This window comes from Myotis daubentonii, chromosome 5 (genome assembly GCF_963259705.1).
Source record: "Myotis daubentonii chromosome 5, mMyoDau2.1, whole genome shotgun sequence".
Lineage (NCBI taxonomy): Eukaryota > Metazoa > Chordata > Mammalia > Chiroptera > Vespertilionidae > Myotis > Myotis daubentonii.
The window spans coordinates 60,530,125-60,557,640 of NC_081844.1; the positions used below are offsets into that span (position 1 = coordinate 60,530,125).

Below are 27,516 nucleotides of genomic sequence, written 5' to 3' on the forward strand. Positions count from 1 at the left end.
TCCGACCTGTATTGTGATTTGCTTTTCGTAGAAGAGCTCTTACTCTTTTCTTTTTTTCTTTTTTTTCCAGGTGGTAGAGGCGAAATCACTTCAGCCACAAGTACTCACAGTGACATCAATTGGGTAGTAGGCTCGAGCAGGCTAGCAAGTGCAATGCAGCTCCTTAAAGCCTCACTTGATTCTGAAACCTATGAGGAGTCTAGCAGAGTGTGTGTTCCGTTAAAAGGAGTTTATATTTTGGTAAATAGGTGTCAAAGAGTCTCCTTCACTACTATTATTCTGATGCAGAAAAATAAAATATTCTGTACACATTTAAGGCTCTTCTCCAGAGTGAAGTCTCAGGTGTCTGGCTAAAAGATTTCCCGATTTCACTACACTGGTAAGGTTTTTCTCCAGTGTGAACCCTCTGAAGTTCAATGAGAGTAGAGTTTTCGCTGAATGACTTCTGGCAATCACTACTCTCCTAGGGATTTTCTCCAGTATGATCTCTCCGATGTTGATTGAATGTAGACCACTGCCTAAAGGACTTCCCACAATTACTACACTCAAAGGGCTTTTCTCCAATGTGAACTCTGGCGCTGAAGGAAGTTAAACTTTCGTGTGAAACATTTCCCACATTTGTTACACTCATTATTTACTTCTCCAGAGGAGACATCCAGATAATGAAAAACTTTCTGGTTGCTGTTGGCAGGTTTTTCACATTCAACACATCGGCAATGACTTTTTCCATCGGGATATTCATGGGAAATCTCACTGCGACTATGTGGTTCCTCAGTGCTAACAGTGGCCTGGTGTTGGAGAATATCTGAGATGGCTGGCAATTCTTTGCCAACTTCCCTACTGGTTGAAGGCATCCATGTTAAATAGAAGCTGCACCTGGTTACAAACAAGGCCCTGTCCATATCTTCTTTCCAGGGCTTATCTCCACTGGCATCTCTTTGCTGCTGGTGACAGTTTGCACTGAAAAAGAAGTGTGGACGAAAGGGGCCACATGCTGACCTGACAGGCTCAGGGGAGGCCTGCATGGCAGTCTTGCAAACTCGGAGACCTAAAGTAACCACAAAGGATGGTCTGAAATTAAACTTTAACTAAGAGCAGTTATGGTGGGCAGTTACATCCTGGGCCAGTATCTTCACTGACAAGGTCAACCTTTACCTTAACTGAGCCTATCTGTCTTTTTGCATCTATGATAACATACCCTTGAAATATCTGGGTAACTTGTGACTTCCCTTTATCTGGAGCCCCTGGGGCACAACCAAATGTGCTGGGCACCAAGGACAGATACCACAAATTCCTTCATCATCATGTTAATTGTTCCTGCACCCACCTAAGTATGTGTCCATCATTTTACTTTTTATCCAATCCCAGGGGTTTCCCTGCTTTGCTTATCCCTCCTCCTTAACCTATCGCCAATGAATTTCATGTAACCCACCTATGTTCCTCCTTTGACTGAAATGTATAAATACAAATGTAACCCCGCCATTCTGCGGAGCACTATCTCAATTCATTGAGGTTCTGCTTCCCGGCATATGTCGACAGTTTGGCTCAAATAAACTCACAAAAATTCTTTACAGGTTTCAATGGTTTTTTCATGTTAACATTAATTGGCGTAGTCGGCAGGATTCCAAAGAAGCTCACCCAGGACCATCCCTTGGACTTTGACTCGGTGCTAGGATCCAGCAAAGGGCCCATTGAGCCCGCCGGTTCTCTGCCCATTGGGTGAACGTGGGTGAGTTGTCTCTTGGATCCAGAACCTTCCCTTCCTTTGGTCGAAGGTCGGACTTTATTTGAGCTGTTTTAAAATCCTCGAGGTGGAACCAGGGTTGATAAGACCCCAGCTTAAGGGCTCACAGCAAAACCCAGGTTAAGGCAGGACTGGAGGAAAAAATGGGTGGCTGGATTTGATTTTGGCTCTTCAATTATAATTGCTTTCTGAGAGTCTGAGCAAAAAAGAAAACCTTCGCTGTATAAATGAACTGAACTCATTCAGCTCCAAAGATAAAGGGGCAACATTTATTTTTAGAATAGTTGGATTCTTGGGTGTTCTTAGGTGATTAAGAATTTTTGTGGAGCTTTCAGAAATGCTGGAGCCCCATAGGGAAGTCCCGAAGCAACTGTAATTACTAAATGGCTTATCTAGGGGGCCACCTTAAGGCTTGGTCTGCCTGGGCCCTAAACCTTTTCTGTGGTTTTAGACAGCCGGGAGAGAAACTGAGGCCACATTTGACCCACTGCATAACATGTCTAGAAAGTTTGCTCAGACTACAGATATCCAAAATAAAAAATTAAAATTAACATGGGAAATTGTGCCTCTAAGGCCAAAAGCTCCCGAGACCCCAGCCCTCATTTAATACTCCTGATAGGAAGCCTTTACTTGCAAGTACTTTACAGAAATGGGAAGATTTAACTAGAAAATATTAACTGAGAAATGGCTAAAATGCAGTTTGTTTGGGGTACCTATGTTAATATTTTGCATGCAGAAATTAGAAAATGCCAGGTCTGAAATTAAACTGAACGAGCACATGAGAAGCATATCTTAATTTGGAAATTAGAAGCTTCTAGAGAAAAGCATAGAAAAATTTCTTCTAATAAGATGGAAATTAATAAAATTTTAGAGACTGTCTCAGAACTATTCTGAAGTTAATTAATGTCTACACCCTGTTTTTCCATTAGTCCATTGTTTGTTTGTTTGTTTTTTTGAATAGTCCATTGGGAATATACTGAAATTCTAGAGAGGGGAAGTTCCCTAACCAGGGACAAAAGACACTGCTTTGGTAGTTTTTAATGCTGGACATTCTCTGGTGTAAACTTTTAGTGTGTTCTGTGCGCCTGTATAAAAGTGTTGATGTTTTTGTGTCTCTTTGTTATTGTTTAATTTCTTTAAAGAGGAGGAGAGTTGCGCTTTGGGGAAGCCTAGTTGTCTTATAAATCAGGCTGAAAAAAAGAGTGCCATGGTCACCTCAATGTGGTTTCTTGTCCAAATTAAAATCTTAATTTGTATTTGGAATCTGAAATCCTATCTAATAAAAGAGAAAAATGGTAATTGGCGTACGACGATACCCTTTTCATTGGCTAATCAAGGCTATATGCAAATTAACTGCCAACTAAGATTGGCAGTTAACTGCCAACAAGATGGCGGCTAATTTGCATATGTAGGCACAATGCAGGGAGGTGAAAGGGAAAGCAGGAAGAAGCCCCCTGCCACTGACAGTGATCGGAAACCCAGGGGGGAGCTAAGAGCTGGGGGGCAGGGCAAAGGCGGCCCTGGGGCCACCTTTGCCCTGTCCCCCAGCCATGATCAGAGAACAGGCGCCTTTTCCGCCCTGGCCAGTGATAGCAGGAAGTAGGGGTGGAGCCAGCGATGGGAGCTGGGCACGGTCAAAGCTGGCAGTCCCAGGAGCTAGGGGTCCCTTGCCTGGGCCTAAAGCGAAGCCCACGATCGCGGGGCCGCTGCAGCTGCGGGTCCCCGCTGCCCAGGCCGGACGCCTAGGCCAGAGGCATTAGGCCTGGGCAGGGGCGGAGCCTGCAACCGCGGGGAGCTGGGGGTCCCCTGCCCAGGCCTGACACCTCTGCCGGAGGCCTCAGGCCTGGTCAAGGGGCCGATCCGGTGATTGGTGATCAGAGGGTGATGAGGGTCAACTCCTCTGGCCGAGGCATCAGGCCTGGGCGGGGGGCTGAGCCGGGGATTGGGGGGATATGATGGTCCCCTTGCCCAGGCCTGAAGCCTGGGTCAGAGGCGTCAGGCTTGGGTGGGGGGTGGAGCAAGTGATCAGAGGGAGATGGGGGTCCCCTGCCCAGGCATGATTCCTGGGCCAGAGGCCTCAGGCCTGGGCAGGGGCCAGAGCCAGTGATCGGGGGGAGATGGGGGTCCCCTGTCCAAGCCTGACACCTCTGGCAGAGGCATCAGGCCTGGGCAAGGGGCCGATCAGGCGATCGGAGGGTGATGGGGGTCTATGCCTCTGGCCAAGGCATCAGGCCTGGGCAAGGGGCAGAGCCAGCAATCGGAGGGGTCTGGGGGTCCCCTGCCCAGGCCTGACGCCTGGGCCAGAGGCATCAGGCCTGGGCTGGGGGCAGAACCAGTGATGGGGGGAAATGAGGGTCCCCTGCCCAGGCCTGATGCCTCTGTCTGAGACGTCAGGCCTGGGCAAGGGGCCGATCCTGCGATTGGAGGGTAATGGGGGTCAACGCCTGAGGGCTCCCAGTATGTGAGAGGGGGCAGACTGGGCTGAGGGACACTCCCCCCCCACACACACCCAGTGCACGAATTTCATGCACCGGGCCCCTAGTCTTTAATAAGAAATGAAACCCTGCTGCTGAATCCGCCTCTGGTGCAGAGAGATTCAAAAGTGGCAGGAGAGGGCAGAGCTATCGGCTCGCCTGCAAAAAGACTAACTTTATTTAAAACTTACCAGAGAACATCTTATGATAACCAAATTTTGGCTCTAAGCTACCCTTGGGTGCTAGCTATAACTTTGGAAAGTGAAATAGGAAAAAAATTTAAAATGTCTTTCTATTAAGCATGACTTTGGGAAAAATGAGCCATTTGAGTCATTTGCTGAAACTTCCCCTAAAGCAGGATGTGAGGAAGGGAAGAAGGGAGCACATGGTGATCCAATATGGATGCCCTCTCCCCAAGTATTCTAATTTAAAGTCTCCTTCTCGTAATTGAAAAGTTTTCCAAATTTAAAAATGCATGTGGGATTTCTGTGCACGTGTAAAGAGAAAAGCTGGCTTAAAACTAATGCGCACAACTGTCCTGTTTTTGAACATTTAGATAGAGTTGGTTTTTTTTAAATTAAATCTTTATTCGGATTATTACAGTTGTTCCTCTTTTTTCCCCCCATAACTCCCCTCCACCCAGTTCCCCTCCCACCCTCCGCCCTCACCAACCCCCCCCACTGTCCTCATCCATAGGTGCACAATTTTTGTCCAGTCTCTTCCCGCATCCCCCACACCCCTTTCCCCCCCAAGAATAGTCAGTCCACTCCCTTTCTATGCCCCTGATTCTATTATAATCACCAGTTTATTCTGATCATCAGATTATTTATTCACTTGATTTTTAGATTCACTTGTTGATGGATGTGTATTTGTTGTTCATAATTTGTATCTTTACCTTTTTCTATTTCTTCCTCTTCTTAAAAGATACCTTTCAGCATTTCATATAATACTGGTTTAGTGAGGATGAACTCCTTTAGCTATTCCTTATCTGTGAAGCTCTTTATCTGACCTTCAATTCTGAATGATAGCTTTGCTGGATAAAGTAATCTTGGTTGTAGGTTCTTGACATTCATCACTTTGAATATTTCTTGCCACTCCCTTCTGGCCTACAAAGTTTCTGTTGAGAAATCAGCTGACAATCGTATGGGTACTCCCTTGTAGGTAACTGACTGTCTTTCAATTGCTGCTTTTAGGATTCTCTCTTTGTCTTTTGCTCTTGGCATTTTAATTATGATGTATCTTGGTGTGGTCCTCTTTGGATTCCTTTTGTTTGGGGTTCTCTGCACTTCCTGGACTTGTAAGTCTATTTCTTTCACCAGGTAGGGAAAGTTTTCTGTCATTATTTCTTCAAATAGGTTTTCAATATCTTGCTCTCTCTCTTCTTCTGGCACCCCTATAATTCAGATGTTGGTATGCTTGAAGCTGTCCCAGAGGCTCCTTACACTATCTTTGTATTTTTGGATTCTTTTTTCATTTTGCTTTTCTGGTTGGGTGTTTTTTGCTTCTTCGTATTTCAAATCTTTGACTTGATTCTTGCGATCCTCTGGTCTGCTGTTGAGAGTCTGTATAATCTTTATTTCAGTCAGTGTATGCTTAATTTCTAGTTGGTCCTTTATCACAACCTTGAGGGTCTCACTAGATTTCTTGTAGGTCTCATTTAGTTTATTGGCGGTTTCTAGAAAGTTCTTGAAAAACCTTAAAAGTGTGGTTTTGAACTCTATATCCAGTAGTTTGTTTTCCTCCATTTCTGTCATTTGTGTCTTGTTTCTTTGTCTTGGCATTTTTTATGCTTCGCTGTGTCAATAGAGTGGCTTTCTGTGCTAAGTGTCCTATAGGGCCCAGTGGCTCAGCCTCCCCAATTACCTGAGGTAGACACTCTTGGTGCACCCCCTTGTGGGCTTTGTGCACAGTCTTGTTGTAGTTAAGCCTTGATTGTTGTAGGTAACACTGGGAGGATTTGACCTCCAGGCCAATTGGCTGTGAGAATCAGCTGTGTCTACGGTGGGAGAACTTCTGTGCTGAAGACAACCTTATGGGGCAAGACTTGCTTCAGTGGGGCTTTGGTGCTCACTGAGTCTGCCCCCTGAGTGTGTCCCTTATGGATGGTCCCACTCTGACCACTGGGTACACTGGCTCTTGGATCTAAGGAGGTGCTAATCTAGCATCTGCCTGAGGCTACCCAGCAGAAGCCAACTGTAAAGCAATGCAAGTTCCCCTGGGGCCTTGGGGCAGCTGCAGTTTGTTAAGTAATTTTCAGATTACAAAGGGCTGGGCCTTTCATATGCAAAAGCCTCTGCATATGTTTGGCTTGGGTGGGGTGGGGTCCCAGGGGATCAACAGGGCGGGCGGAGTGAGCAGTATGGCTGCTCTCAGTCCTGCCCTCAGAGGCCCCAGCAATCGCTGCGAGTGCCTCCGAGAGAAAGCTGCCCTCGTTCCAACCGATGCCAGACAGTCCCATTTCTCCCGTATGAGTCTGGGTCCCCAGAGACTCGCCCAGAACTGGAGCTCAGAGCTTGAGACACCCTCCCGATTGAAAAAGACAATCGTGTCCTCAGCCGCCAGCCCTCTCCGCATGCACCTCCGCACCTTTGTATTTTACTTTTGCACTGCACCTCCTCTGAGTCTCGGTATGCTTTTCCCTTTCCTTCTAGTTGTAGAATTTCCACTCAGCCAGCCTTCCTGTGGTTCTGGATGATGTCCATTACGTCTTTTAGTTGTATTTTTGAAGTGGTTGTGCAAGGCAGCAATCTCCGGTGTTTACATATGCCACCATCTTGGTTTTCCGATAGATTTTCTGATCTTTAGATAGAGTTTTGAGCTGGAGTCTCTTTACAAATGTACAGAATAAAACCCAAGACTTGCCCTGACCGGTTTGGCTCAGTGGATAGAGCGTCGGCCTGCAGACTGAAAGGTCCCAGGTTCGATTCCGGTCAAGGGCATGTACCTTGGTTGTGGGCACATCCCCAGTAGGGGGTGTGCAGGAGGCAGCTGATCGATGTTTCTAACTCTCTATCCTTCTCCCTTCCTCTCTGTAAAAAATCAATAAAATATATTTAAAAAACAAACAAACGAAAAACCCCAAGACTGATTATTTCCTAAGAAAAATGGTGAATTTGACCCAGGGGAGAAATGCAGACTGGTTCTAGCAACAAGATTGGTATTTTTCCATAATAAAGTGATTTTTGAAATGTTAATGAAATCTGTTCCAAAGTTAACTTTAAGACCTCCAAAAGAAAATTTGGTAAAATTGTCTCTGTTACAAAAATTTGCCAAAGTAAATGCCTTAAAATAATAATTGGATTTTAATCTCAAGAATTATTGAAATATATTAATTATAAAATCTAAGTAGCCCGGTAAAAACTGGCCCTTTGTTAATAAAAAAGGCTAGCCACGCCTTTCTAATGGAGATAGGGGCTAGTTGCTTTCTAAGCAAAGAATTTCTATAGCAAATTCTTAAAGAAAGAATGTGGTCAATTTACATCTGAATGGACCAGGTTAGACCAAACTTGCTGAAACCAGTCCCCCCCGACTCCCCCCCGCCCCCCCCCCCCCCCCCCCCGCAGCTACAATCTCGTGGCCAATTTTGAAATTTCCCCCACAGGCAAGCAACTGGCAAGAAATTATGTAGCTACAAGTTTGCTTCTTGACTTTCCCCAGAAAAAAAAAAAAAGGCCCTTTTAAAGTCAAGGGCTGAGCCAGGCCTGTTTGCCAGCCTCAAACGTGGTTTTCCAGGGCCGCTGGGAACTTGGGACCTTGGAGTTTACTGAATCAAATGATAAAAACTTATGTCTAGGTATTTTGAAGTAACATAATACTGAAATATTGATCTGAGTGTGCCTCATACGAAACCTAGAGGATAGAATTGAATCTGTTGGTTGATTATGTCTTGTATTTTTGAAGTTTATTCTTAAAAATGTTACTGATTGAGAAATGCTAAATATTTGACTTGCCAGCTAAAAGTTTAAGGTTCGGATTGAATTGGGAGAAATTGTGTAGTTGTGGTAGCTAGATGCCTAAAGTGTAGAAATTTATTTTTTGACAAAATAATTTTTGCTTTCTCTGAAATAATTAGGAATTCAAAATATGTTGCTTATTGGTCTGATTAAAAAAGAGGATAAACTCTGTGATCTCACCTGAAATTTTTAATACAAAAAACAGTTTAAATTTAATTGCAAAGAACAGTGTAGACAGCCACCATTTTGGGCTGCATGACTTGACAGCCGCCATGATGGCCACATGGCTTTCCGCTCCCCTGGGGGTCACCATTGTGAAACAGCAAAGGCCAACCCCTCCCTTTGAATTAGCCAATCAGGAAAGACCATGTACCTGAGCTCCAGTCAGGAGCAAGGGACGGGTCACTGGGTTGTTAAGGCATCTGCATCAGAAAGGAACTTGCAGAGATTCAGAGCCAAGTTCAAACAGAAAACTCTCAGGTAGGGTAGCCTGTGTCCCATCAGGGACTGGGCAGCCAAGAGTCAGGATCCCTGTGGGGGCGTCTGCCAGTGATGCTCTAGTATTTGCTTTTCACAGATTGGGAGTTTATGAATTATTTTCAATGCTGAATACACTGCTTGCAATAAGCCATGTGCCTCATTTTAAAATCTTACATATTTATATTTTATAGAAAAGCAAAGTTCTTTATCAAATCTATAACCATGCCACTTTTAAATTTTGTCATTTGTGGACAGCTTTATTCTGATGCATTTGTAGGTATATTATATGTTTAGAAAAAATCCATGAAAAGGACTCTGACTTAATCTAAATTGCAGGCTTGTAAGCATGTCATATTTTTGAACTGGATGAAGATTTATAAAACTTCAAGGAATAACTGAATTCAAAAACTACTGGCAAATAATCAGGATAAACAAAAATAACTATGGGACTAAATGAATTGAGGATAATTATTCTTATGACTGTTTAGAATATTGTTGACTTTTAAATCTTTTGTTTCCCAATTATAAGGAAAAATAAAGAGCAGACATTCTGCATTGTAGGAACTAACAAATTGGTAACAGATTCATTTCACAGTGCACTCCCGGGCGATGAAGATTTCAAAGATCATGGCTTATAACCAGGAGATTTGGTGTATTGGAAAAGACACCAAATAAAAGACTCTCTCCAACCTCGTTGGAGAGGACCTTACCAGGTATTACTAACTAACCCATGTGCAGCTAAACTTAAAGGAGTTAGCTCTGGATTCACATTTCTCATTTAAAAGGGCACCTGACTGTGAATGGACATCTACTCCCATCTCTGACACCCATCTCCGTCTGCAGCGGATATCAAAGACTTTTCAAGGACAAGAAACAGCTGAGGCCTTTCCAGGATGAGAAGTCGCTGACCACGGAGGCAGACAGCTATCCCAAGATGATTTCAACAAGGCCTGTATGCTCACAAACTGATATTGTTAGCCGTGGTGATTCAAAGTTTTTAATGGGGAATGTTATCTGTCTTTATTGTTTAAATATGTGTCTTTGTTGTCTAAAATTGTTTAGCTAGTGAAATTTCTGTTTGTGTCTCTTAAAAAATATGAATGTATTGCTAATCTGAGGAATGTTAATTATTTACATGTCACCTAAAAAAATTAAGGCTGAGAGTTCTAACTAACTGGAAGTATGGCTTTGGTGTGATGGGAGGAAGATAAAGAGAAATACTTAATGGAAGGTCTGAGGCATGGTTATGCATTTTTGAAGGACATAGGAAGAAGGTTTGAAGGCTAATTTGAAAGTGTAAAATTTGTGAAGGTTGTGTATGTGATGAGAAGGAAAAGAAATGTTGAAAGAAAGTTGAATGGATGATGGGCCAGTAAGCTGGGACAGGTAAAATAGGGAAACTGAGCAGAAATCCCATCTTCCCTAAACCAAGGACACTTGGGAGTAAATGATTTGTATCTGCCTCCCTAAACAAAGGTTATAAATAGTTTATGTCAATAAACTGATTAGTGTCATTTGTTGTCCACACCCAGGGACAAATGAAGTTAGAAAATAAGCCTTATTTTGATTAGTTCTTTTATTCAGGTATTTTTTTTTGGAGGAGGCAACCCGGTCCCTCCCTTCAACATGCGTAATAAAATGTATGTTAAGGAATTTTAAAATTGCTTAAACCTCGCTGCCTTGGGCCCGGTTCTGCATGTGTAAGAAGGGACAGAGTAAGGTTTAGTAGCAGGAGTGAAGAGGCAGGCAGGGCAGGGCAGGAGCAGGCCAGAAGAAGCTGGCAAGGCCATCCAAACCACCCAGCCGCTATTGGCCAGAGCCGCCTGAGGCAGACCTAGCTCCCAGAAAATTCCCCTATGTTGTGTGTCTAGTTGTAAAGGGTGGGAAGCAGCATGGAGAACAGACACGACAGATTGTGAAAACTCATGCACAAACCCAACAATGGGAACATGCCTGTACCCTAAGCCCAGACCAGACACTTATGGGACTCATATGATTCCCCAGAAATTTGGAAAATTTTAGATGGGAAATGCAATCTAAGACGTTGTATCTTAAAAGCCCAGGTGCCTCGATTAGATCCTAAGCTTAAATTCCCAGTAGTTCAACTGGCCGGCATAGGGACCATCCTCAATAATACTAGAATACCTCCAATGGGAAGTAGATGGGCCATATTTAAAAATAATAAACAGTGGGAACCCATCTATTTCACTGTCTGATTGTGAAAATCAGAAAGGTGAATGGTTATGCCCCCAATCCACATGGAATACTGAATTCACCCAGTCCTGGCCTATTGTATCTACCCCAACAAATAACAATATCTGGTATATGGGAAAGGGAAGTGATTTTTACTGTAATATCACCAAGTTTACATTAAATAATACTGGAATGTGGTATAAATACTGAAATTATAGGCAGAATAACTTTGCCTGAGGTTCATAAAACCTATGATAACATTGATACTGAAAAGCCAATGTATTGGGAAATTGAACTTAATCCTCCCCATGAAGTCATTTCTATGGAAACTAACTAGCCAAAAGAAATTAGAGTTTCTAGATTATGAAATAGTAGAGTCTTAATTCATCTAGCCAAATGTATCATAAGGTACAAGTGACAGTGGATGAAGGAGGAAAACATATAATTAGCTTAATACAAATTTATGATGATACATGTAAAGGGTTTTTCGGTTGGCTGGGATGCTTGTTACCCTCAGACTTTTCCTCATCTAGTATTAGACATTTTCTGTTCCTAATCAATGCTGGTTCAGTATTGTTACTTTTGTTCCTGATATGTAAATGTTATACTAGATGCAGAAAAACAAAACTTGACAAACAACAAAAAGACTCGGATCATGATGGCTCAAAAATTAGAAATGATCCAGAATACTTTTTAACAAGGACATATAGGACCTGACTGCCTTCCATTTACCTGCCCTTTTTTAAATAATAATAATTCGACCTTCAATGCCATCTAAGGTTATGGTCTTGCCCCATCCCCAGTGGTCCACCTGTTCAGCAAGACACGCTGACACTGAGATATCCTAGGAATGAGCCTTCCTAGCAACGTGGGACTCCATTATCCAACCAAAAGGTTGGTCATCAATGCATCCTTTGGATTGATTTATGACCAAAAGGGGGATGTGTGGATGAAAGGGGCCACATGCTGACCTGACAGGCTCAGGGGAGGCCTGCATGGCAGTCTTGCAAACTCGGAGACCTAAAGTAACCACAAAGGATGGTCTGAAATTAAACTTTAACTAAAAGCAGTTATGGTGGGCAGTTACGTCCTGGGCCAGTATCTTCACTGACAAAGTCAACCTTTACCTTAACTGAGCCTATCTGTCTTTTTGCATCTATGATAACATACCCTTGAAATGTCTGGGTAACTTGTGACTTCCCTTTATCTGGAGCCCCTGGGGCACAACCAAATGTGCTGGGCAGGACAGATACCACAAACTCCTTCATCATCATGTTAATTGTTCCTGCACTCACCTAAGTATGTGTCCATCATTTTACTTTTTATCCAATCTCAGGGGTTTCCCTGCTTTGCTTATCCCTCCTCCTTAACCTATCGCCAATGAATTTCATGTAACCCACCTATGTTCCTCCTTTGACTGAAATCTACACTAATAAAAGAGAAAAATGGTAATTGGTGTACGAGCTACGCTTTTCATTGGCTAATCAGGGCTATATGCAAATTAACTGCCAACTAAGATTGGCAGTTAACTGCCAACTAAGATTGGCAGTTAACTGCCAACAAGATGGCGGTTAATTTGCATATGTAGGCACAATGCAGGGAGGCGAAAGGGAAAGCAGGAAGAAGCCCCCTGCCACTGACAGTGATCGGAAACCCAGGGGGTAGCTAAGAGCTGGGGGGCAGGGCAAAGGCGGCCCTGGGGCCGCCTTTACCCTGCCCCCCAGCCATGATCGGAGAATCAGGCGCCTTTGCCGCCCTGGCCAGTGATAGCAGGAAGTAGGGGTGGAGCCAGCGATGGGAGCTGGGCACGGTCGAACCTGGCAGTCCCAGGAGCTAGGGGTCCCTTGCCTGGGCGTAAAGCAAAGCCCACGATCGTGGGGCCACTGCAGCTGCGGGTCCCAGCTGCCTGGGCTGGACGCCTAGGCCAGAGGTGTCAGGCCTAGGCAAGGGGCTGATCCTGCGATTGGAGGGTGATGGGGGTCAACGCCTGAGGGCTCCCAGTATGTGAGAGGGGGCAGGCTGGGCTGAGGGACACTCCCCCCACACACACACCCAGTGCACGAATTTCGTGCACCGGGCCCCTAGTGTATAAATACAAATGTAACCCCGCCATTCTGCGGAGCATTATCTCAATTCATTGAGGTTCTGCTTCCCGGCATATGTCGACAGTTTGGCTCAAATAAACTCACAAAAATTCTTTACAGGTTTCAGTGGTTTTTACGTTCACAGAGTCTTTCACAGACGCATCACTGAAGAATGCTTTTTGCTCAAAGTCTGCTGCTTGTGACTCAGTCAGGTGCAAAATAGGTTTTAAAACTGAGAGACACCCCTTACACTTACACAGGCAGGTCTTCTGGGTTGCCGGAGCTGTCTTAGAAGCCTGACCTGTGACTCTCCTACAGACACACTCTGCTCAGGAGGCACCTCCTTCTCATCCCTTTTATGCCAACAACCTGGAGATGATAGAAGTGCAAAAACTCCCAGCATCACATCACAGTACAGAAGTCTCTGATCCTCATCAAGGAGCCCCCACTCCTCCTGCGAGAAGGCAATGGCCAAGTCCTCAAAGATCATATCTGTTCTGGACTCTGCAATCTGGGCTGCAGGAGTGGACAGGCGACCACACCTGAGGCTGCAGGGTAAATGGGTGAGGCTGAGTTGAACTCTGTAAGCAAAACGAAGTCTCACAGACACAGAGGCCTCAATCCCGCCTGTTGCAGCTCATCAAGCCTCAGACACACCACGGCACAGCAGGGGCACTATGCCTGATGCCCTGTCCTAAGCGGACTTTGAGCGCTGAAGCCTCAGTCTGTTAACAGAACAAAGAGGTCAAATGACCATGAGGAGAAAGAAGCAAAAAGTCAAGAGCTCTTACTCTTATATATTAAATGTATTGCACACAGCATGCCCATGAAATTTATTGAGTTTTAAAAAAATGAACAATCTTATGTCCTTGCTTTAAAATCATTTCAAATATAATATTTGTTAGCTGAATATCAAACAAACCAGGCTACTACACTTCCAAAACTTTTAAAAAAAATTTTCTGATGCTTATTATACCAATTTATGCTTCATTTCAGTGTGACTAATGTGGAATCATTGCTTATTCATTTGTGCATATACTCAATAAATATTTAAGGATCACCTACTATGTGTTAGGAATCGTTATAAGTAATTGGGACACCTCAGGAGAATAAAACAGGCAGAAATCTGTGCCCTATTCATCTCACTGCTTTGATTTTATCTGAATCCTGAGACTGGATGCTCTTTCCTTTGTTCCTCTGTGCTAAGTGCCTCACTGTGACTAAGGCAATTGTTCCTGTTGGAATAATGTGTCCTGATTCCAGATCAACATGGAAAACGGATTCTCTATATTAGGAAGAAGCACAGAGTCCAAGGCCCTGTCTGTGAACCCCATCTTCTTGGGGACCTTATCGTAAGAATGCCACCCTCTGTGTTTCTTGTTGCTTGATGTCACTTACATATACGAATAAAAGTTCTGTGTGAAAATCTGAACTCCTGCACTTGATTAGTAACAGGAGAGGTTAGAACTCCCCAAACCTTGGGAAGTTTCTATTCTACTGGGATGGATAACATTTAGTAGCACTCTCATTCAAGGTCTTTCTTCCCTCTGGTTTACAACATTGCTACTATTGTTTATATTTAGACATAAAATAGTTTGGTGTTGTTTCAAATTCTATGTACTGTTTTTGTCCTATTTTCATGAACAAGTCCTCATTATCTTCACTTATATGCTCCCTCTGAGTGATTTCTGGGATAAGATTGACTCATTGCTTATGACTAGGTTTGGTAGATTTCCTTTGAAATGGATAACTCTTATAGTTAATCCTAACATATAATCATCCTGAAATATTAAGTAATATAATTGTGAGTAAATGACGGAAATGTATTGATGTCATGTATATCTTTTGTCCTTCTTAGTAAACTTAATATAGCGGGAGGAGAATTTACCCAGTGTCATTTAGGGTAATTTTACTTCTATTCACAAATAAAGGAGACTGAAGAAGTCACTGTATTCCTGTGGTTCCAGAGAGTGGCCAGAAGGCAGCCAGGGACCTTTAGCAGTTCTAGTTGATCAAGAGTCTCAGGCGCCGTTGCCGTTATTTCCTTATTCAGGCTCTGCTTCCTGCCTCACATGGAAGGGGTGACATTCTGACCACTGCTGAGAAGGGCAGGCAGGGGGTGGGTGTGGTTAGATCTGCTGATCCCGCAGGAAGAGCAATGTCATCCAGGCAATAGCACTGCCTGTTTCCAGCCTGAAAGCCGTGTGTACAGCTGGGATTTGGCTTTGTTCAAAGGAACCTGTGATTAAAGTCATAACATAGGCAAGCTGAACTTGGATTTTAAAAAGTTAAGCCAATTAGTACAACATGGATTTTTTGTGTTTTTTTTTAGAAGATGGAAAACGTAACACTTCTAGATTCTTGCTCTCTATGCCCCAACATGAAGGTAGAAAACAAAGTCAGGCCAAATATATTTACAGTGTGTATACCAGGGGTGGGCAAACTCTTTGACTCGAGGGCCACAATGGGTTCTTAAACTGGACCGGAGGGCCGGAACAAAAGCATGGATGGAGTGTTTGTGTGAACTAATATAAATTCAAAGTAAACATCATTACATAAAAGGGTATGGTCTTTTTTTTTTTAGTTTTATTCATTTCAAACGGGCCGGATCCGGTCCGCGGGCCGTAGTTTGCCCACGGCTGGTGTATTCTGTTGGCTGCCTGAATATAGAAGCAGACTTAGCTAGATAGATGATCAAAGAATTGTAAAGGAAATGGGCAGAGAATAAAAGAGAAAGGTAGTGGGGAAGACTTTTAAGTCAGTCATAAAAAAAAAAATACAAGGAAAGAAATAGTGGAGGCCTGCTTTTAAATAATACAGTGGGGCCTTGACTTATGAGTTTAATTCGTTCTGAGACCGAGCTCGTTAAGGAGCTCTTTAACTCAAATTACTCTATCAACTCAATGCAAAAAATCGGCAGAGAGACAGCTGGTATCTCAAAAAACTGGTTAGTTGGGACACTCGTAAGTCAAGGCCCCACTGTACCTATGAAATTTTTAAATCAACAAAAATTAGGACATAAGAGCTAATTTTATCTTTCCTATCCAAGCCTATTTAAGTATTCAAAAAAACCCTCAAACATAAATGTCATATGACAGAACACCAATAGGAATATTAATTTTGCTGTTATATCAAGTAAGAATAATAACGATAAACAAGTTTTTAAAACAAAGCCTGAGGCAGAGCTGGGGAGAAGCAGAAAGATGAGGCTTCATGCTTGCTCTCTCTTTTATAACATGTTTCCACTTTAATCCATCTATTCACATTCTGTGTGTTATTTATTTAAATAGAGGAAAGTATGTAAATACACCTAACATAGGAAGGCATAGCTGAGATGCTTCAACTTTGAAAATGTGGTAGGTAAAAGGTCATTAGGGCACTCCTGGCCAGCACATTCCTGTTCTGTTGGCTAAGCCAGGGCAGTACTGGAAAGAAATCCTAAGCAAATATTTTTTCAGTTAATGGGCATAATTATTGAAATTTCACACCATACTTCAATCCCTCTCTGCAGTTCAATTTCCTTTCCACTTTCAATATCCAACCCTTTAAAATACACATTTATAGACCAAAATATGCTTTAGCAAGTTTTGAGAAGTCCTGCCACATGGGTGGAAACATGCTTTGGCTTGGTTCAGGCTGTGAATTTCCTCTCTTTTTCTCCAGATATTTTCTGTTCAAGTTTAGCAAATGTGTTGAGGCCAGGGAAGAGGTGGGGTCTGGAGGCAGGAATAGGGAAGGAGGGTTTCATATATCTTTTCTTAGGATGAAATTCCTCAGGAAGCAACCACAACTGTTTATATGCCAGTTGACATATATTTAATATCTTATTTTCTTTATTTCGACTAAGATTACTTGTACCAAGAAAGATTTGAGATTATAATTAAAACCATATACAATGAATGGGGCAACAAAATTAGGAAGTAAATTTGAAAGCCATATAGTGCAGGCAAAGAAAATGTAATGGACCATGAATTATGTTCAGAACTTTATAGTAACCAACCAAAGAAACATAAGCCTGTATTGAGTGAGGTCTTGCAAAGTGCCCAGCTCTATATCTGAACACAGAGGAACACTCATAATAAATGCATAATAATGTCCAATTTTAGCATCTTTGGTGTAGACAACAAAGATGCTCTAACTGGACAGTATTTGGTGCTAATTAACTTTATTCAGGCTGTAGTGAAATATGATAATCAAAATATACCTTAAGCAGCAGTCATCTCTAGGGAGTTATAGACTATTTTTAAACAGGTCTAGGGACGTGAAAAGGTGCTGTTACGTATGTAATTGAGGAGTCTGGCTCCAGGCAAAAAGCCTATGTGCAATCTTTCAAGGCTGACCATAGGCAATTACTACACTTTATCTGGCCGGCCTCTTGGGGAACTTGGAGTACAGTCTGGAGGGAGTTATAGTCAAAGACTTAGCCCCACACAGACTGGCCATGCCTTTACACATATCTACGTTCCTAGGCCAAGTTTCTCCATTCAGAGGCCTTCTTATAAAGGGCCTTCAAGACACTCTACACTCCAGTGTTCAGTTCTTTTCCACTCCTTATTTCCATCCCCCCATCCCAGGTTTTCCTCACCAGTGAGACAATCCCCCATCTGCACTGACAGATCTGACCTTTGCCTAAAAGCTGGTTGTGTGTGTGTGTGTGTGTGTGTGTGTGAGGGGGGGGGCGGGGGGAGGACGGGGGGGGGGATGGTACACTAAGGGAGCCAGTGTTTTTTCCTGTTCTGCCTCTTGATTATACTACTATCTTGGTGAATGAATAAAGGTTTAGTTTTTAGTTTCAGTTTGACTTGTTATCTTAATTGACCACCTCAATACCTGGCAACTCAGCTTTTTCCAATTCAGCTCTTGACAGTAATTAGATATTAAACTTTGGAATAGACACGATTTAGAGTTCTTACTTAGGGTTAAAACAATTAGGCAGCTTCCCTGAATTCCAGAGTCTTTCTGCTCATTGAGAGTAATTGAAAAGCATCATGGTATCATGGACAGGACACAGAACAAAATGTCAGAAGTTTTAGGTTCTAATATGCTCTGCTGTGTAGTTTGGGCATAAAACATCATCCAGATTGTCTAAGTTTTCAGTTTTCTCAGGTATAAAATGAGAAACTTCGGACAAGTGGATATCATCTAAGATGCCTTTCACTTTATGGTCTTATGAAGAGAGATCTGAGTCATCACCTCCTTGTTCCTGGATGTAAGTCAAAATACCTATTACTCAATAGGATATAGGCGTGGTGGAAAGAGGAGGGCAGGGCACAGGGAATAGTCTCCAATGCCTTTAGGAACAACTGCCCAGTCCTCAATCATCTAATAGAGAGCTGTAGAAAGTAGATAAAATTTGACTTTTCTCTGAAAACAAGATTAATTGGCCTGGGAGTTTTACAATTTATTGCATATTTAGCAGAGCAGAAAAGTTCATGGTTTAGTTCTGGGGCATCCTCAGGTTAGTTTTTAGACACTTGATACATGATGCTTTTTAAATTTATGAACATAGGAGAATAACTATTCTGATATTTACTAAATGTGTAGATTTTGAACAAACATGGGTATCATATCCTTCCAAAAATCATATGTTAAACCCTAACCTCCGATGTGATTGCACTTGGAAATGGGGTCTTTAGGGTGGTAATTAAGGTTAAATGAGATCATAAAAGTGGGACACTAATTGCAGAGGACTTGTGTCCTTATAAGGAAGATCACTGGTGAGATTTCCCTTTCTTTAACCATGCATAGAAGAAAGGCCATGTGAGGACACAGTGGGAAAGTGGGCATCTACAGTCTAGGAAGAGAGGTCTAACCAGAAACCAACTCTGCTGACACCTTGATCTTGGACTTCTAGACTGTGAGAAAAATAAATGCCTGTTAAACCACCTAGTCTGTGGTATTTTGTCATGGGAAGCCTGAGCAGACTAAGACAATAGGGGAAAACAACCTGTATAAAATCCATTGTCTAAATACCAAGCAAACATAAAATGTGACATGATACTAAGTGGTTGATAGACTGTAAGGAAAGAATATCCATTTGACCCTGACATTGGAAAAGGTTCCTTCAAGCAGCATAGGTTTATTGATATAAGATTATGTTGCATTCTTGGTGGGTCCAATCACATCATTTGTTCTGCTAAGAATAGCATTTCCTTAATCATATTTTAAATATTTATAATTGCTTTTCAGTTTTCATAATTCAGCTCTTAAGTAGTTTACAACACTTAATTATAGGATTGCATGTATGTAAATCTACATGAAATAAAATTAGTATACATTTAAATAGGTAAAAGTAAAAGGTAGAGATGATAAGCTGAAAGATGGTGTAGGAGGAGAGTTGGAGCAAAATGTGAGGAACTGCCTTGGCTAGGTGGCTCAGGTGTTTGGCTCAGCATGATCCCATAAACAGAAAAGTTTCGGGTTTGATTCCCAGTCATGGCACATACCTAAGTTGCAGGTTCTATCCCTGGTTGAGGTGAATATGACAAATAGTCGTTGATTGACGTTTTTCTCTTGCTTTTCTCTCTCCCTCTCTTCCTCTCCCTCTCTCTAAAACAATCAGTAAAAATATTCTCGGGTAAGGATTTAAAAAAGATGTAGGAAACTAATTACTCATTTTGTAAATTGGAGAGTTGAGCAATACTATCTAAAGTAGATGGGTTAAGAAATAGAAAACACAGTTCTTTCAAGTTACAAAGATTATAGTAGTAGAGCTAAAAAAAACACACACACACACAAAAAACACATTTTAAGTTCTTGGAGGGAAGGAGCTAGTGAGCTAGAACCCATATTACTTATGAATATCAACAAATTACTCCAAAAGCTGACACACTAAAAAATAAAAATATAAGCATATTGTTTTGAACTAAAATACCAAATAGTTGTAAGTAGATGGTATTGGAATCCCAATCAATAGAGCCCCTGTTTGCCATCCAGTTTCTGAATAAGCTGGGGAATAAGACAAGGAGTAAGGTTGATGGGAGATTCAATTCAACTTTATTATTAATAAAGACTAAGTTGGAGTACATGGCTTACTGTGAGAGCTAAAAGGCGTGTTTAATGCACTCCGAGAAGAGGAACTTCATCCATGCAGTTATAAAAGTGCTGAAGCAGGGCAGCCCTTCCCATATTGCAGAAAGAGCCCACATCTGCAGAAGCTGTAGAGAATGCCTCCCCCCTGGGGCTCCAGCCCTCAGGAGAAAAAAAAAGTAAGAAAAAAAGAATAAATGCCAGTTCGATACCATTTCTTCAATCCACATCATCTCTAACGTAGAAGCCTCACCTAAATCTACTTCTTTTGTTTACTAAGACATGGGCTTGAGATGACATCTCAGCCATCTTGTCCTGCCTTTTGGGTGCTCAATAGCCTTGTTTTTCTTTCTTTCATGTGAATAAATTCTAGCAAGAATGAGAATTCCGGGAGGATGGATCTTCATGCCCTTTGAACAGACTGAAGTGGGCTATTTCCAACAGTATTTGTTTTACTCTTGTCCATCACTCTTCATTCCATTTACTCCTCCTACTCTACTGCACTAAGGACATATTTTTGTTGTTGTTACTGTTAATCCTCACCCAAGAACTTTTTCCCATTGATTTTTAGAGAGAGTGGAAGGGAGGGGAAGAGACAGAGATACAGAAAGAGAGAAACATCGATGTGAGAAAGACACACCAATTGGTTGCCTCCCACATGTGCCCTGTGCCATGGGGATCAAGCCTGCAACCAACGTATGTGCCCTTGACCGGAATCAAACCTAGGACCCTTCAGTCCAAGGGCCAGCGCTCTATCCACTGAGAAAATAGGCTAGGGCAGGTATATTTCTTTAACACTCAGAACTAAACATCCTTTTTCCCTCCATTTTCAAGGTGACCAAGAACTTGGCATTTGCAGAATCTTGATCTGGGTGATGGTTACACAGGAAATCTTTGTATGTGAAAATGTGTTGAGCTGCATACTTATTGTGTGCACTTTATTCAATTTATAATATGTGTTATACACCAATTAAAAAATAAACTGTCACTTTTAATTTCTTGACAGTTTCTATCCCTGCCCTAAACTGTCACAAGAATAGGTGTGGCCCTTCTACCAGACTTTAATTATGGCAATGCTTTGAAGGTGTGCTTTCTGAACTCCCCATAATCTGCCAGTATTTTTCAGTCTTTTAAATATTTCTTTTCCTCAAGACTTACTGTTTTCAAACCACAATTAAATTTCTCCTTCACCAGATATTATTAACTGAAACACAAAATATATAAGCCATTACTAAATACTGTTACTCTTTGCTCTATTAAAAAAAAGAACAACTTCTGCATAACAAAAATACCATGATTAAAATAAAAATGTAGATGAAAAGATTAAAATAAGAAAAAAATATTCAAAACTCAAATCAAGTCAAAGGATTATGTCCCTAATAAATATAGAGTTCTGACTAGTTTATAAAGAACTCAATAGAAAAAATGGACAAAGGATATGAACAAAAAAAATTCCATATGTAAAACCCCAAACACATGAGCAGATACATGCTTACAATAGAATATTAAGCAGCTATAAAAAAGAAAGTTATTTTTGTTTTAATATGAAAAAACTGAGTTATAGTTGAGTAATAAAACCCCAATGAAGCATAATGTGAAGGACATACTAATAATTGTATAGAGAAGGAGGGAATGGATGAATGAATGAGGGTGCAGGTCCAGAGATGTCTGGAATATGTGTGTGGGGGACCAGGGTAGCCACGGTTAATAGGGAGAGATTCTGAAGTAGTCATAACTTGTCTTGCATAGCCTCCCTTCCTATTCTAACCCTTTCCTTGCCTTTCAGTTCTTTGTTCTTTCCCCTAATCTTCAACACTGGGTTTCATAGTCCTGCTATACCTCTCAATAAAGCCAATCTCTCTGAAAAACAAAATTATATCTGTGCTCGTGAATTGTAGAATTCTTCCCAGTTGTTTGGTAAATTTTAAAGGAGGACCCGGAGGATGCCGATATCCCCCATGCTTTCCATAGTTGCATGGTCAATGACCTTTGAGGCATGGGGGTGCATTTAGTACCTCTTGGTCAGCTGAGGCTGGAACTGTTTGAAATGGGAATGCTTAACGACGTATTGTTCTCAGAAACCAGGAAATGATTTTATTTTGTGAGGCATTTTGCTCCCTGGTGACTGCCTAAAAGTCCACTTATTTTATCAAAATAGTAAGGTTTCCAAAGGAAAATAAAGAGCTCCTTTGGAAAGAAGAAAACATGAGGTTGTTGAAGATATTGCAGAGCACCTTGTGTCCCCATACAGAGTGAAGTGCAGATGATGCAGGAGAACAGGAGAGAGTAGGAGAAAGGAGAGGAAGTACAAGCTTCCCCAAAACAGAGAAAGGAGAAAGCTACAATATACAGGGCATCTAGGAAGGAATGATGGGAGTCAAAAGAACTACCATTACATCTGGGCTATGTGGTAAGGCAGTGGAGACCTGAACCCTCTCAATGCATAAGCACAAGCAGTTAGCAGGCAAACAACTCAAGTCCATCAGTGAAGGACTAGTCTAATGAACCATTGTCTATCTACACAACTGGATGATTCTCACTCTAAAAGGGAGAAGACTATCTATACTACTATAGTGTGATCACCAGGGTATACTTTTTACAACGTAAAGTGGATAGAATCATGTGTAGTATGCTACCATTTATCTAAGGGATGGATATGACTATATATACCATTTGCTTCAAAAAACAATAGGAGGATTAACTATAAAATTAAGCGAAATGGTTACTAGTGGGGAGGGAGTAGGATGCGGAAAGGGATAGAAGTTTATCTTCTTTGAATATACCTTGTTTTATAGTTTTGATTTTAGATCATGTATATGTTTTACATATTTATAAAATTAAATTAAAAACAATTCCTAAAATTAGATATTAAGAAAAAGACAAGTGACTCTAACTCTGTATCAAGTTAGAGGCATAACCATATAGTAAGTATTCTAAGTGCCTTTGAAACAATAATTTGATTTTAATCTTTAGAGGGATATTCTCAATGGGAAACTATAGAACCAGGAAAGTGGTTTACTCAACAATGACAACAGCAAAATTTGCAAGGGAAATAAAAGAGGAAGAGGTGGGGAGGGAATCCTTACAAGTCTGAGGAGGCATAGCTAAATCAATTGCAGTGTATCGATCTTAATTGGATTCTGATTCTAACAAAAATATTCTAAGACAAAACATTCTAAGTAATCTAAAAAACCAAGCATTCTAAGACAATGGGGACATCTGGATAGTAACTGGAGTTTCCTGATGCTAAGAAATCATTGTTAAATTTTTAGGTGTGAACATTTTATTATGGTTAAATTTTATTTTAATAAGAATTAGTAGGATTTTTTATATAATTGGAAATATTTAAAGTCAAAATGATGCCTAGGTTCGCTTCAGAATAATCCCAGGAGAGAAAAAGTGGGTGATAGGTAGATAGGCTTCATTATACATCTTATCTTTTTATATATTTAAAATTTTCCAGTCTAAAAAAATAAGTTCTATACAGGGCAGCAGGAGAGAGAAAATTCTCACTGAATGGTACATTAGCAAGTTATATGAGTAAGGTCTTCTTTGCACAATTGAGGTCTTTCAGTTAGACTTGGGTATTTGTGTTCTCTTCAGTGACATTTAAACCCCTAGAGATAGTGTACTCTTTCAGGCCTCAAGAGAATGACCAGGCCTTTGAGAAGATCAGAATTCAGAGGTTCCAGGTTCCCTTTCATGTGCATCTATTCAGCACCTACTAAACGTCAAGTGCTACAGTCGATACTGGGATGCAAAGAAGGCATTCCTTCAGAGAGAATTCAATCTAATTGCAGACAGCCATATTTCCAAATACACAGAATTTACAATTGTCCCAACCCTTTATTGAAAGTTGTGTTAAATATACTATTTTTGAGAATGTGTAATGGCAAAAATAATCACTTTAATCATTTTATTTAAATTGTGAAAATTTAAAATAAGCTTTCTACTTAGAAATGGTGTATCAGAGAGGAATGTTTACAATTAGCTTAGTACATGAATGATGAGTGCTTAAAGTTATTTGACAACCATTAAAACCACTCCTTTACTTGTTAGAGATTTTCCTAGTGATGGAGAAAACCAATTCACTCTTCTATGTGATGATTCAGATCCTTATTTTTTCAATATTTCTGTTGCCTACTTTTGGGGCACTTTGTTTTTTAATTAAAAATTATCTTAAAGATGACTGGAAGGGGTAAGGAAATGAAGGTTAGAGCAATGCTCAAGTATACTTGTCAGGTAGCTTCTTGTTAACAGCTCTGTTAAATTTTTGTGGAGAAAGTAAGTCATTGACTGACCTGAGCCTTTGAGGTTATCACTGAAGTCTTGCCAACTCTAGCCATACATTTAATTTTTTTTTTACCATTTTATATTTAATGCAAGATGGCTTTGCTTACCATCTTCTTTTGATTTAAAATGATTTCTTTCTTATAAGGTGATTTTTAGTAATTAATTAACATATTGGTTTTTTAGTTCTAAGTTGACATACAAATGAATGTTTTCTATGTTATACTAGCACAAAATACTTTTGGTGAGCCCTTCAATTTATTTTCTTTTTTGTCTGTAATTTAATTCCTTTTTTTTTGGTATTAGTTTCAGGTATACAGCTTAGTGGTTAGACAATCATATAGTTTACATAGTTTTCCCCTTAATATTTCCAGTACCTAAACTGGCACCATACATAGATATTGCAATACTATTGACAGTATGCCCGGCTACTTAAAATCCCCACGACTATTTTGTAACTACCAATTTGTAGTTCTTAACCCCTTCGCTTCTTTCTGCCAGCCCCCCAACTCTTCTCCCCTCTGGCATCCACCAGTCTGTTCTCTTTGTCTTTGAGTCTGTTTCAAGCTATGGTACATAGATACAACGGGATACTACTTGGCCATTAAACAGTATGAAATCTGCCTGGCCAGTGTTGCTCAGTGGTTGAGCATTGACCTATGAACCAGGATATCATGGTTCAATTTCTGGTCAGGGCAGAATACTATGGCATGTATAATTTTTTTAAAGAAAAAAAGTATGACATCTTAACATTTGCAAAAACAAGGATGGACCTAGAGGATGTTATGCTCAGTGAAATAATTCAGTTAGAGAAAGACAAATGCCATAGTATTCTACTTATATGTGAAATCGAAAGAGCAAGATACATCTTTTTTTTAATGAAGATTATTATAAAACATTGCTACTCTCTCATTAGTCTTCCTCAAAAACAAACCTCCAGTAAGAGATGTTAACTGACACTGGGTTGCCTAGAAAATGAAGATATGGATTGTTTAAGGCATTTATTCTGAGTCAATGGTAGATCCAGGAAGATAACTTATTTGTCAGATGGCAGCCAATCTATTGTTTTGTCTCTAGTATTTAACATAAACTTGCCCTTTATATATTTTATACACTTACATGGTCTAGCCATGGTGAATAGTGAAATATTCATCATGTTCCAGACACTTGCTGACCCATTTATATTGACAGCCAGCATCCTTGCTGAAGACACAATAGAACATTTTGGGCAATCACTTCCCAAAGCAAGATTCTTAGGTTTGCTTGAAATGTTTTCTCTATTATTATTTTGTTGGGATTTAGGGAAGGGCAGTGGAGATTGAGAGTCAAGTTTTGTATTATTATCATCATCATTATTTTACTTTTCGTTTTGTGGTCATCTTAGCCATGTTTGAGGAAAGAAACAAACTTGTCTCCGGCTAATTTAATTATGCAATTGCTTCTGTGATTCCTAAAAGCAAAGAAGGTAGAAATTATTCAAGGCAAGAAATTATTCAGCAGAGACACACAAAGTTGTACCCTCAATTACAACAGAAATTACTTTTTCATATTTTTAACCTAGACTTCAATATTTCTTCTTTTACTCTGAACCATGTTTGAAAACAAACTGCTTCAGACAGAACCAAATTAAGGTAAAGTCTGTTCTTCACACCTAAAAACTGATACAGTTCTCTGGAAATATAAGCTGTAAAAAACATAGCTTGAGTAGGATTTATAAACATGAGCCTTGGGCTTAGCCAAGTCTTTGGATCCTGGCAAAACTCAGTGGCAGCAGTGCTCTCTACTGGAACGTTGTGAGTTTGGTATCAAGATTACATACCACAAGGCAGACATCCTGAAAAATGTTCACCCCTGTCATTGTCTGGTTTTTCTTCTAATTTTCAATTACAGTTGATACTCAGTATTATATTAGTCTCAGGTTGTTATGGTCTGTAAATAAACTAGGGTCAGTGCTAGGAAGTAGAGGACAAGAGTATAACCCCAACCCCAAGAAATAAAAATAAACATGAAAAGAAGACAAGATGTTCTAATAGGGTAAGCAAACATTATGAGTTATTTTCCTTTTTCTAGCCAGGAACAGACTGTTTAATGAGTGGTCAATGGGAGCAGTATTAAAACAAGTCCATTGCTCTATTGCCTTAATAATGGAAAAGTCATTAATAAGTTCTCCTTTCAGAAGTTGTACATGGTCCATTCTCTAAGTATGATTGAGACTGATTTTTTTTCTTAAACATTTTCAATCATTACATAATTATGGAATAGATATGTATTTAAATTTTTAAAAGGTTCACCATTATTTAGAGTTGTCCTGTTCATGAAGGTAGCCATGAGTCACATGAGACCACTGACCACTTACAATCTGGCTAGTACACCTGAGGAACTGACATTTTAATTTAAACCTAAAAAGAAATCCCACCCCCCCCATTCAAAGGCTGTTAAATCGCGTTGTTTACCCATATCTTCAGAAAAAAAATCACTTCTACTGTCGTGGTAAACAACCTGCTTCCCTATTTATAATGGTCTGGCCCTCTAGCAACTTCAGCGCAAAATTATAGCTAATTTGCCTACAAACGTCAGGTGATCATAATAATCTGGCCACTCAGTGTGTGTGTGTGTGTGTGTGTGTGTGTGTGTGTGTGTGTGTGTGTGTGTATATATATATACATATATATATATATTTCATTTTCACCCTATTTTCTATAACTCTCTTGGCTTAACTGCTTTCTTGCCTCTAGTCTTACACTTTACTAAACTAGTCTCAAAAGAACTGCCAGTTACAATGAAACTTGAACATTGTTTTTGAAGTATAAAAGATAGACAGAAGAGTAAAAAATTATAGGTACATAGTTTGATGAGTATGTATTCCTTGTGTGGTTTGTTTTCAGTATTATGCTTGTGAAATTCATCTATGTTGTGATGCATATCTGGAGTTCATTTTCAATGCTCTATAGGAATTTAGTATGTGGATATATCACAATCTCTCTATTCTCTTCACAGACAATTTGGTTATTTCAAGTTTTAGGCTACTATGAATAATACTTTGAACATTTTAAAATGTGTTCTGTGCACACATTTCTGTAAGATCTATTCCTAGTAGTGAGTTACTAGGTGATAGAGTATACATATGTCCAGTTTTAGAAGATAGCTTCCAGTTTTCCAAAGTAGTATGAAAGCCTATGTTCTACAACCTCATCAAAAGATTGATACTGTCCATCTTTTAAAGTTTATTCATTTTATGAGCATTTAATGGTGTGCCACTATGGTTTTAT

The 27,516-nt window shown here is 40.5% G+C and overlaps 1 long non-coding RNA gene across 1 annotated transcript; it reads left to right on the plus strand.

The window, feature by feature from the left end:
* Window positions 1–975: 975 nt before the first annotated feature.
* Window positions 976–9,991, plus strand: LOC132235499 (uncharacterized). Its single transcript, XR_009453031.1, has 2 exons — window positions 976–1,729; window positions 9,247–9,991. It is a non-coding gene; the product is annotated as an uncharacterized LOC132235499 (long non-coding RNA).
* Window positions 9,992–27,516: the final 17,525 nt, after the last annotated feature.